Below are 12,594 nucleotides of genomic sequence, written 5' to 3'. Positions count from 1 at the left end.
ATTAATATTCATTTTCACTTCTGATTAAGGGAAAGTGTAACGTACATCTAGAACATCCCTAGGTAAGCATGCTTTGTGTTTGAATTGCAGCTGAATGTATGCCAAAATGCAGTTGGAATTCAGAGCATCATTCTTCAGCATAAAACTGAGAAAAGAATATCAGAATTAGTGAAATGAAACATATCATCAATCAAGCCTTAAGGAAAAGACAACTCACCAGTGCATGAAAATATTGGTAAATATTCATAGTGAGGTATGATTCAAGTCTGCCATATTATTGGGTGTAAGGAGAGTTTTCAATATCTTTACCAGTAAACATGGAAATGTGAAAGTAATGGAGGTAAATGGTTTCAAGTATATTTAATCTTAATATTTCATACCATGGCGGCCTTTTTTAAGGGACAATGAAGAAGTGCAACATCACTATGGCAGAAGAAAATTGATGCTTCCTCATTGCTGGTGAGGTGATATTTCATGAGGCATCATATGATGAACTTTACAAACCTTTATTTAAAATCAAACTATAACTTTTTTGATTAATAAAGTGTAATGTGTTTTTAATTTTAACATGAATTTCAATTAATGAACTCTTATTTTGCACCAATATTAAACATTGCCAAATTGTTTCAGTCTTTTGGAAACCAAAGTGATTCTAGAAACTGTACCTCATTACAGGACAATACAGTGGAATCTTTTCTCTCATATTAAAATGCTTTCTGCCACGTAAAACTCAAATAAGAGGAAAAGATTTCTTCAAATCACTTATACAAAGATGAAGCTGTTTATTTCATCATCAAATCTGAAGCTTAGTTTTTCTGGGTATACAATTTTTGGTTGGGCTGGGGATGTGGCTCAAGTGGTAGCACGCTCACCTGGCATGTGTGGTCAGTGGAGTTTGTGAGTGTTACGCAATTTGAGATAAATTTTAAAAACTTATCTGTTTACCATATTCAGGAATTCAAAATGAAAAATATTTGTCTTTGCAGGATCTACAAGTGGTCATGGTTAGTGGTACTCTCTTCAGTAAAGACAGTTTCTCACAGCCCCGCAACCTAATGGCCATCACATAGGTGGCATCTCCCTGATGCTGTGGCAGGATCCTCCTCATGTGACCAGTACTACACTAGCCCAGGGTGTTCCACGTTGCAACCCAGGTTGTAACCTTGAGAGTCCAACAGCACAAGGTGACTGGAGAATGCTAGCCCTGGTTCTCTAGTCCCTAAGAGACATGATGTCCACGTAGGCTACCATCAGGGCTATAGACTTACTTCTGAACTGCTCCAACACTCAGACAGATCTATAGGCAAAGACACCATAGGTCCTCACTAGGACCTCTCCCTGACACCAGCTTCTGCAGAAGTGAAAAAAATGCTGTGGGTTTTCTTTTTGAAGCCCATTTCAGGGATCTCTCTGCATCAATGGAATGGATCTCTGAACATGGGAAGATGAAGAACCAAGACTATGGTGGGGGATGGGCTATGTCCCTTTTGTGACTTGTGTCTCTGACTTAACAATATGGGCATTAATAGATTCAAATCTGTGTTTTTAGAAAGAGGAGCACCTCAGATTCCTTCAAGAAGCAGAACATGTAATCAGTGCTTCAGAGTCTATCCAGCTCAAGCCCAGCCGTGGGTGCTGTTTCCTCAGGAAAAAGGAATGCTTTGCATCAGGTGAAGCAACTGCCAAGCTTCATTCAGCCTGGCAGAGCCTATGCGCTCATCACTAGAGTCCTACAATCACATGACACAGGAACAAATTGTTCCATAGGATTGTGAAGGGCTATGTGACAACCAAAAGGATATGAACCTAGAGTTCTAGTTTAGCATCATATTTAATTGATACCATCACGACGCACACCAATATGAATCTTTCACACTTCCTTGGGTCTCACAAGGGTTGATTCAGAAAGTTAAAGGTTATTAATGCTCTTTCTTTCCCCAAATCTCTTCTATTTAAATTGTTCACTTTTAGCTTTTGGATTGTTTCTTGTCCTCTACTTTCATAGCATTCCTTTGTCTCATTCAAAAACTATGATTTTACCTACATTTTTGTGTTACCATGAATTTATTTAGATATTTTTTTCCCAGAAGAGCCAGGTAAAAGATGGGAAAGAGCACTTAATAAAGGAGCTAATTTTGAGTCCCACCAACTGCCTGTTACCTGGGCTGAACATGGGAAGATGACTCAGGTCAGCGAGGTGTTCTTGGGGAAAAGAAAGACATGTGGCAGAGAAATTGGCAGATTGAGTTCTCCAATTTGGGATATAGTTTATATAAATTCCCACCAGTTCTCCTTTTCCTAGAGTGGGTCAAAATGAGATAATCTTTTATGAGTCAGGGTTCAAATTGTCAAGAGCCTAGTAACAAAATAGTAAATGACATTCATTTCAGTATAACTACAGTTGTGCCATTAAGATAGGTATCCAAACCACATCACAAGGGGCGTTTGAGTTGGAGATTGCTGCATTTGCTAGAGGGTACCATTGAAGAACTCAAGTTTTCCATGGGCACTAAGAGAATTTAGCTGAAGTATCATTCAAATCAGAGTGTTCCATTAACCTTCACTTAAAAATGGGATTCTCTATCATGATCCATTTCATCAGCTTTCTCCTCTCAGGAGACTGTTGATTACATCTAACACATGAAGAGTGAGCCTGGCTTCTGGCTTTAAAGTAAGAAGAGCACAAAATACCTACCAGATGTTGGAGAGTAGAGGTAGGAGGAATGCGGGATCAAGAGTGAAAGCCCCCTCAGGAGAGCATGCCAGTGGAATTCCTCACTAAAGATTCTCTACCTGCTCCTCTCCCAGACCAATGCTCTCTCCATGCTTGCTTCTACTGTCATCTGAATGCAGGCAACTATTTCAGTTGGGGATGTGAGCCCTGGTGTGGAACAATAATATTAAAAATGTACTTTCGGGCTTGTGATGGGGCTCAAGCGGTAGCACGCTTGCCTGGCATGCGTGCGGCTTGGGTTCGATCCTCAACACCACATACAAACAAAAATGTTGTGTCCACCGAAAACTAAAAAATAAATATTAAAAAATTCTCTCTCTCTCTCTCTCTCTCTCTCTCTCAAAAAAAATAATAAAATGTACTTTCTCTCACACCCCAAACATCTCAAGCAGATTCAACTTTTTCTATGGAGCTGTAGATATGTATGTATGTGGAGAGAGGGATTAGGGTGCAGATGGAGTGAACAACTTCCTGCTACCAAGAACAGCAGCAACAAGCCACATCACCTTTTACTTTTCAGCAGCCTGTTTACTACTCTGATTGCATGCACATAATGATGAAGTGCTTCTGACTAACTCAAGGTATCATATCAGCTCTGAGTTATTTTATTCTTTTGCTTTGCTTTCCATGAGAGAAAGATTCATATTGTAATGCAGATTCATATTGCTCATTTTAGTCCTCCCTCTCACACAATGAATTAACACATCCAAGATGTGAGAGGTCTTGCTCTTATTTTAAACATGGGTGAGATAGTTGGCTACTTATCTCATGGATCCTACTTATAACCACAACAATGTATGTAAGTAATATGTCTTCTTACAGAAAGCTTCAATTCTCTTAGCATCTATCATAAGCAACAAAGAAATAAAATATAAGTCTTAAGATTTGCCCTTTCCAAAAGTCAACAAGGTAGCCTGTTAGTTGTATGTTTACAAGAGGAAGGCATGAGATGAATGAGTCTGTGAGGAAATAGCTCACTGTTCATTGCACACATGAAAGTAAAGGCTTTGGACTTGGATGTTTGCTCATGTTCACCTGAAGTGACAAAGAGAAGATGTGAAGAGGAGCAAATCAAAGTTTTATCCACAAACAATTGCATTATCATTGAGGAATTAAAAGTTTAAGAACTATCAGTTGGACACTGCTGCAACCTACACAGCTGAACCCACAAAATGGGAGAGAGGTGATGGGAGATTAAGAAACACACACAAACATTTAGAGAATGCTGGGAGCACATGGGACATGACCACTGATGGAGGAATGGTTACCTCAATGTAGCACTGCACATTTGATATGTAGGATTTCATATCCAGGAAGTTAACACTATAAGTGCATTTTTATTTGTGCACTAAAAAGGTACAGAGATAGAAACATTTTTATAGCTATTCTACTGTTGCAACGATAGAATTATTCTTGCTCTGCAGTGCTGTTATTATTCTGCTGTACCCCGGAAGCCAATTATTCAGAGTTTCTGAAAACCAGGCAAGTTTGGAGGTTGCAGTGCTTGATAGATATTGTGGTTATATTGCTAAGCTCAAAATTCTCTATTCATGGCAGCTGGTGTCTGAACTCATGGTCAATACTGATATTGTTTGGTACCTTAGCACAGAACTTCCTCATACAGGGCATTACCTACCACAACTCCTGGGCAATTTTTTCCTGCACCTTTGCACAAAAAAGATCCCATAGCAAAGCACAGCCACAGTTCTGAGACAAAAAAAGACCACTATCCAAGTCATGGCTCTGCACATTTACCCCTTTTATATTTTTTATGTGTGAATGGTCTGGTATTATTTGGAACTTTTGGGTTTCTCCTCAGAAAATGCAGCATCCTGACAGCTCAGTAAAGCAAGATTAGCCTTACACATGGTGGCTGGAGATCAATACCTCCTGGTAGTGAACCATGTGCTCAACCTCATGCATCAGGTTCTTCAGTTGTTTCCATGTTGGTAGTTTGACACTGTGGGTCTGCTGAGTTGTCCTCTATTTCATCCTCAGCATCTTGCTTCCAGTGGAGATTGAATCAGTATCTCAGTTGTGAGCTTCAGTCATTTGAACTGCAGCTTGAGATCCTCCATGGTGATTATGAAGAGTAAACTCAGGTACCCAGATTGTAGGTTCATCTCCTTATGGAATGACACAAGGATGGCCTCTACCACATTATCATGGGATCTGGTCCATTCTGTTGTCCTGTTTGTAAGTTTCTCTACCAAACCCAAACTGGCCTTTGGCATTGAGAGTCATGTGTCATTCTCCTGCAGAACAACCATAGGCACCACAATTGAACAAAAATAAAAACAAAGAGCAGGATTCAAACAAATTTGTGGGGTTCTATAATTCCCACATTTTCCTTTCACTTAACTGATGATTGAAACTGCTATACAATTGCCTGGCCTTGAGAGTTATAAAGAATATCCGTTTGGTGATGAATATGATATTGATCACAAATGTGTCAAAAAGAGGAACTTTATAAGCTGGACCATTCTCATTTTTAATATGTAGAGTACATCTCAACATTGCAAAAGTAACCAAACATTGGAAATGACTTCATGTGTATTTTCTCCCATTTGAGCTGTGGCAAAAATGAAGTGAGGACAAGTGTTGATATTATCATGGATGGAACACTGTTTGCCAAATTTAGGGGTGTGATAATCCATCTGCCACAGCTGGTTTGGTGGATAACCATGAGAATTAACACCAGTAGGTCAAACTGGAGTATGTCCTACACAATGAGGACCTTGGTGAAGAGTTTCCTGAGTGTGTTCCCAGGAATGTGGAATTCTGTGCATAGACTGAAAGCACTCAGATGATGCTTGAGATGCTTGGGCACAGTCATAACAGGACAGCTGCTGACAGCCTGCAGCAAGATGATTAGCTACAGTGTTGCCTGTTATCACAGGGACTGGAACTTTGGTGTGAACTCAGATGTGTCCAATAAATCAGGGATACTGAAGCACTTGAATTGTTTTCCATAGGTAGGGGATAAATGAAATAACCCTTCTGATTGTGCATACCCTGTGGTGGCTGTTTGATGTACATAGCAACACCTACCTTATAGGCACTATCACTATAGGTATTAACCAATTCATCAGCAAAGTGGGATAAAGCAGAAACAAAATCTTGAAGTTCTGCCCATCATGCAGAGGCTTAGGAGGTTTGTACCACATTAGTAGGAGCAAGGCTATAGTAACCAGCCTTACCTGAGCTGCAGATATCAGTAAAGGCATACATTATGGGGGAAGATAAAGACTATGGTAGCAAAGTGGATAAGCTTATTAGGAGAATAGTGATTTACAACTTGGCCAGGAAAATTAGCAATACTCACCCACCAAGCATGTGAGGATTTCCTGAGTCAGCACTGTTGTTGAACTGAAAGGGGAACCACAATGACAGAAGGCTCAGCTCCCACCAATTGTATGACTCAACTTTAATAAGAAGCTCAGCAAGGAGATCATGAAAGGGGGTCAAAGATTTGTAAGGGAAGTGAGCAACTTGGAGCCATTTGATACCTCCTGAAGACTGTCATGTGGTTGCTGTGGGGGTTGGGGGAGAAGGAATTATCTGCATGTTTATTGGCTCCTGAAAATTAAATGTAGTAAGTTGTGCAATTTTGAGGCCAATTCAGCCTTTACTAATGCAGCCCTTTCTACTAATGAGCTGTCAATGGGCCATAGAGGGATCTTCACATAAGATGTCCAATAAGGAGCTTAGCTAGAGTGATTAATCATAAGGTGGAGCATAACCAATAATTATCTCCAAGTAACTTCTGAAAATCATTGTGGGAATGTAAGACATACGTTCAGATTTGCATGTTTTCTAAATAAATCCTTCATCCTTAAATTCAGCTGCCCAAATGCTGAAAAGGAGAGGCTTTTTGAATTCATACACTGCTAATCACAAGCTCACTGTGATAAGAGGGGATTCCAAGTGGGCAAAAAGTATTTAAAATATTATGAATTATGAATGGGACAAAAGTATGTCACCAATGTCATGAATAATATGTGCATAAGGATATGGCTTCTGCATGGCAGGAATTGCTCAAGCTACAAAAGCCTGACATAAGGTAGAACTATTGGACATTTCCTGTGATAAAACCATATCTTCTAAATGGCTCCTTGAAATTAATGACTGGAACACTAAGTGCAAAGTGCTAACAATCAGCTAGATGTAAGCATATAGTGCAACAACAATCCTTTAGGTCAGTTATTTTTAAATGACAATGAAAGGGCATAGGACATGAAGGCTTTCATGTAGGAGATGAAATCCTAGGATACAGACCAATTTCATTGTACTAGTTGCTCGGAGATCCTGTAACAGCCTCTAATTGCCAGATTTTTCCTAATTGCAAAAGTGGGGTTATTCCATGGAGTACAAGTACAAGAGCATGTTCAGTATAACCAGCTTGATGTTGTCCTTGGACAATCATATGAGCCACCTGAAGCTTTTCAGCAGTGAGGAGCCATTGATTAAGCCAGACATGGTCATCTGACAGTCACTTACTGTTTTCTACTGCCTTCTATGTGGGAGAAGAGACTGAGGCCCATACAGAAAAGGTTGATCAGGTGTATACACTAATACATGCCTTTCTCATTGGTTTCTTCCCAACCCCTTTGTGGGAATCAATCCTTCAGTAAGAATGTGGGAAGTCAACACTGAAGTAGGACTCATCAATAAGACCCCCATACTGCTTAGGACATAATGGTCCCATTAATATATTGGCAAACTCTTAAGCACATAAGGTTTGAAAAGTCACTTATTACCTTCTAAGTGTTGCCATTGAAAATACTGGTCACTCTGTTCAGCCTTAGAAATATGACCTACACCTTTCAAGTCAGTGGAAGTCCCTGTGTAAGGACCAATCTTTCAGCCAATGTTTATAGACATAAGAATGTATTATAGACATAACACATCTGCCTCAGTGTATGTAACTCCTTGAAAAAATCTTTCCTTTTTTAAAAGTTCCAATTGAAGTTGCTCTTCCCTAGCTAACTGATATCAGTGTGCCCTGTCTGATTTCCCAATAACTTTATCAATTCTGGCTTCACTTGACAAAAATTTTCCTGTTGATCGATCAAGAAGGCAAGAGCAGAATTTAAGCTGTGTTATTTTTGTGGAGTATTTGAAGAAGGGAATTGGTAGTCTGAGCCATAAATTTTATTTCCCCTGTAAAATCTGGTTCTATCACTTCCAACACTACTTGAAATCTGTTCACGGTGGGATTACCCTACTCCAATTCTAGTTCCCGTGTGCCAGAGGGCAAAGAGCAATACACCAGGACTTACAGCCTGGGGCCCCATTTCTGACAATACAGATCTGTCAGTGGGAGGGAGACAATCTTGCACCTCCTGCCTTGACCATTTCAAAGTCCTGGATATAGGATACAGGGATTGGTTGGATTGTATGACAGCCTTGGACAGAGTGAAAGTCCCCACAGTGTTTAGTGGGGATGGAGCAGGCTCCAATGCCAGTTTCCCTCGGGAGGAGGGAGAGATTGTCCATCCACATTTATCTCTGATCTGCACTCATTAGCCCAGTGTCTACCATGATGGCAACATGGACACAGCCCTCATCTTGAAAGTGGTGCCCATGAAGATTGGTCCTTGGTATTCTTTTGGCTTGGTTGATGCTCACAGTCCCTGGCCAAATTTCCAGGCTTACTACAGTTGAAGGACCCCTCTGTGGATTTTAGTTCAGCTAGGCAGGCTGGAAAACTTCCTTCAAGGCCGAGACCATGGCTATCCCTGGACAGAGGTGCTACTATGTGAGCACCATCATTCCCAGGAGGGTTTAGGGGTCAGGGCCCACCTTTCTGTTTCTTCTTCTTGTTTCCCTCTCAGGGATTTTAGAATAAAGTCAGAGAAGTTGAGGAAAATAACATGGATGTGAGGAGACAGAAAAAAATGAAGCAGAAGTAGTGCACAGTGATTTTCAAAATCATTATTTTTATGCGAGCAGGTGGCTACACATAGAGTGCACTTGGGTTCATTTTGACAAAGTCTTCCAGGGTGGAGTCGGATTCCAAACCCCAACCCCCTTCTCCTCTTTTTCTCCCTCCAGCCCCCAATTCCCTTTTTCCCTTTTCTTCTCCCTCCCCAGCCGCCCCCTCTACTCTGCTTGCCTTATTCTCACTCACGTGTGGTCTCTGATTCCTGTGGCAAATCCACACACAGAGAACATGGTTCTGTGCAGCTGGCTGGGCACTGCCTTCCCTCTCTGTCTCTCTGCGGCTGCCCTTGTGTCTCCGTCTTCTGCTCCACTGATCTCCTCGGTAGCTTGGTGATATCCACTCCACCCACCTTCTTTCCCTTTTTTGGCTCTAGATTCCACATGAGAGATATATTTGACTCATTGGTTTTGTTTATTATTTTTATTTCACTGGGGATTGAACCCGGGGTCACTTAAACATTGAGACACATCCTCAGCCGTTTTTATTTTTCATTTTGAGACAGACTCCCACTCAGTTGCTGAGGGCCTCACTAATTTGATGAGGCTGGCCTTAAACTTGTTGATTCTCTTGCCTCAGCCTCCCAAGTTGCTAGCACTGCAGACATGTGCCTCCACACCACACCTGGCGAACACTTGGTTTTCTGAGTCTTGCTCATTTAATTCATCAGGATGTTCTCCGTTTCCACCCATTTACTGGACTGTGCCATGATTTCATTCTTCTCAGTGTGTAAGCTATTCTTTATTCTCATAGTTATTAACAGGGGTGCTTGTATAAGTGGGTAGGCTTCACTGTGGTCCTTCCATGAATTCATGTACCAAGCTTTGATCTTGCCCACCCCCTTCTCCTACATGCCCCTCCTCATCTCCCTAATCTCCTTCCTACTCACTGATAGTCACTATTCTACTTTTAGGTCTTTTTTTAAAGTCCCACTTCTGTGAGTTTCTCTCTGTGTGGCTTATTTTGCTTCAATGGCGTCTTCTATTCACATCCCATTGCCTTTTAGCCACAAGCTTAACGATATCCCATAGTGTGCGTAGACCATACTTTCTGCATCTACATATCCCTTGGGCATTCACCATGGCCATTGTGAAGAATGTCACAATAAGCATGGGCACCCATGTATCTCCTCTGTGTCCTTCAGAGTGGTACCTCTGGGTCATATGGCAGCTCTATTTGTAGTGTTTTGAGAAACCTCCATGCTATTTGCTAATAGGTTTTGACTAATTTATATTGCCACCAATAATGTATAAAGGTTTCTTCTTCTCCACAGCCTCATCAACATTTGGTATATATTTTATTGGTGTTATCCTTTACTTATCTTCATTTTTATATGTTCTTTTTACATATAATGAAAAGTGAATATTTTGGCATTTAGTACAACTGGTACTAATTAGGATTCCATTCTTGGGGTTGTACATGATATGGAGTTACAGTGTCCATGTATGCACATGTGAACATAGGAAGTGACGTCTGTTTCATCCCACTGTCTTTCCTATTCCCACTCCCCATCCCTTCCCCTCATTCCCTTTGTCTAATCCAATGAACTTCCATTCCCCACACACACAAGTGTGTGTTAGCATTGAAATATCAGAACATTCAGCCTTTGGTTTTGGGGAGTAGCTTATTTCATTCACCATGGTAGTCCCAGTTTCATTCATGTATCTGTAACTGCTATAATTTTATTCTTCTTTATGGCTGAATATTCCATTGTGTATATGTACCACATTTTCTTTACCCACTTATCTGTTTAAGGGTTAGTGTCATAGCTTAGCTACTGTGAATTGAGCTGTTATCAACATTGATGTGGTGTGTCATCCTCGTATGATAATTTTAAGTCCTTTGGGTATATACCAAGAATTTGGGTAACTGAGTCAAATGGTGGTTCCATTCCAGGTTTCCTGAGGAATATCCATACTGCTTTTCAGAGTGGTTGCACCAATTTGCAGTCCCACTGGCAATGCATGAGTGCCCCTTTCCCCTCACATCCTTGTCAATATTTACTTGTATACTTGATAGTTGTCATTCAGACTGGAATGAGATGGAATCTTAGTGTAGTTCTAATTTTTATTTCTCTTATTGATAGAGGTATTGAACCGCTTTTCACATATTTGTTGACCTGTTATATTTCTTCTTCTGTGAAGTGTCTGTTCAATTCCATTCCCCATTTATTCCCCGCCCCATAGTGATAAGTCTTTTGAGATCTTTGTATATCCTGTAGATTGATGGTCTATCTGAGGTGCAGTGGCAAAATTTTCTACCTTTCTGTAGGCTTCCTCTTCATGATCTTATTTCCTATGCTGGGAAGCAGCTTTTTAGTTAGATACTATCTCATTTATGATGCTTTTACTCCTTGCATGATACATTTTGTTGGTGACAGCTATTCTAAGTGGCGTGAAATGGTATCTGTACTTTAATATGCATTTCCTCCATGATTAATGGTATTGAGCATTTTTTTCATATATTTGTTGGTCATTTGTTTCCTTCTTTTGAGAAGTGTTGGTTAAGAGCACTGTCTGTAGCCTGGTACAATGGGAACACCTGTAATCCCAGCTTCTTTGATTCTGAAAAAGGAGGAATCACAAATTCCAGACCAGTCTGAGCAAGTTAGCAAGACTCTCAAAATACAAAATAAACAGCACTGGTGGTGTAACTCGATTGTAGAGTGACCCTGGGTTACATTCACATACAGAAAAAAAATAACTTCCACAAGTTTTTAGTCATTTTCTGTTTTTCTCTGGAACTCATAATCCATGAGGGAAAACTTCAAAACATTGGTATGGGCAATGATTTTCTGGATAGGATCCTGCAAGTGCATGGAACTCAAGCAAAAATCAGCACATGGGACTTCAGCAAACTGCCAGTATTCTCCACAGCCAGTGCTCTGTTTCACAGGGTTAATATCCAGAATTATAAGAAATTCAATATTCTACCTCATAGCTCTTCACCGAGGACCAGAAATAGAGAGATTTTCAGGAGAAGATCAACCAAGGAGATTCCTTCTGTGAGGGGAGGAAGCAATCCCAGGTGACTCTCTCCTCCCTCTGTGTTGGAAGCAGGATAAGATAACAGGCTCAGCCTGTTTGCCATCTGCATGGGAAATCCCCCAATGTCTCCAAGTCCCCTGGGTGCTGGGAGAGGGTCTTTAGGGAGCTGGAACAGATGCCTGCAGAGTGACCAAAGCAGGAGAGACTCGGGCTGATTCTGTGAGGTCACAATAGAGAAGGGACCTGCCCTGGTCCAGGATTGGTATCCTCTGTCTCTGATCAGCTAACACTGGGGTAAGAGAAAGGACGAGAATACTGTGTTGCAGGAGCACAGTTTCAAGGCTGGTATACATGTCGACTGGCTGTGAATATCTGTGGGTCCTGAACCCCTGGTGACCCCTCTTCTCCCCTTCTCTGTCAAACAAATGTGGGTTTCTCTGTCAGCACTGGGTTTGCCAATGCTCATTGTGCTGCTTTCACTTACAGATCCTTCCTGGCCAAACAGCCCTCACAGAGCTAGAGCAGGTCACTGGACAAGAGAACTCTGAGAGGGCCTCTGACCACAGAGTCCATGTTGATCTCACAAAGAAGAAAACATTTTCCCTTGGATGGCTATACATACTGAGCCTGAAGTCTGACCTGTCATATGAATGCCAGCCTAAGGCCAGGCTCATGGTACAGAGTCTAGGGGATCACGCTGGCCTGGATCCCCGTTTACAGACAAGGGAGGGAAGCTAGAGGAGAGATCCCCTCCAGCAGGGTCCTGATAAGACCCCAGATCTTGGGGTGCAGCTCAGTGATAGAACACTTTTGCAGCCTATTTAAGGCCTAGAGTTCAATTCCCGGTACAAAAAATAACAAAGATAGTAACCACAGGCCCTGTACTCAGAACTGGTAGCTGCATATTTATGTCCCTGGAGAGGAAAGGA

This window comes from Ictidomys tridecemlineatus, chromosome 15 (assembly GCF_052094955.1).
Source record: "Ictidomys tridecemlineatus isolate mIctTri1 chromosome 15, mIctTri1.hap1, whole genome shotgun sequence".
Lineage (NCBI taxonomy): Eukaryota > Metazoa > Chordata > Mammalia > Rodentia > Sciuridae > Ictidomys > Ictidomys tridecemlineatus.
The sequence above is the reverse complement of the archived record's forward strand: the minus strand, read 5'-3'. Positions refer to the sequence as shown.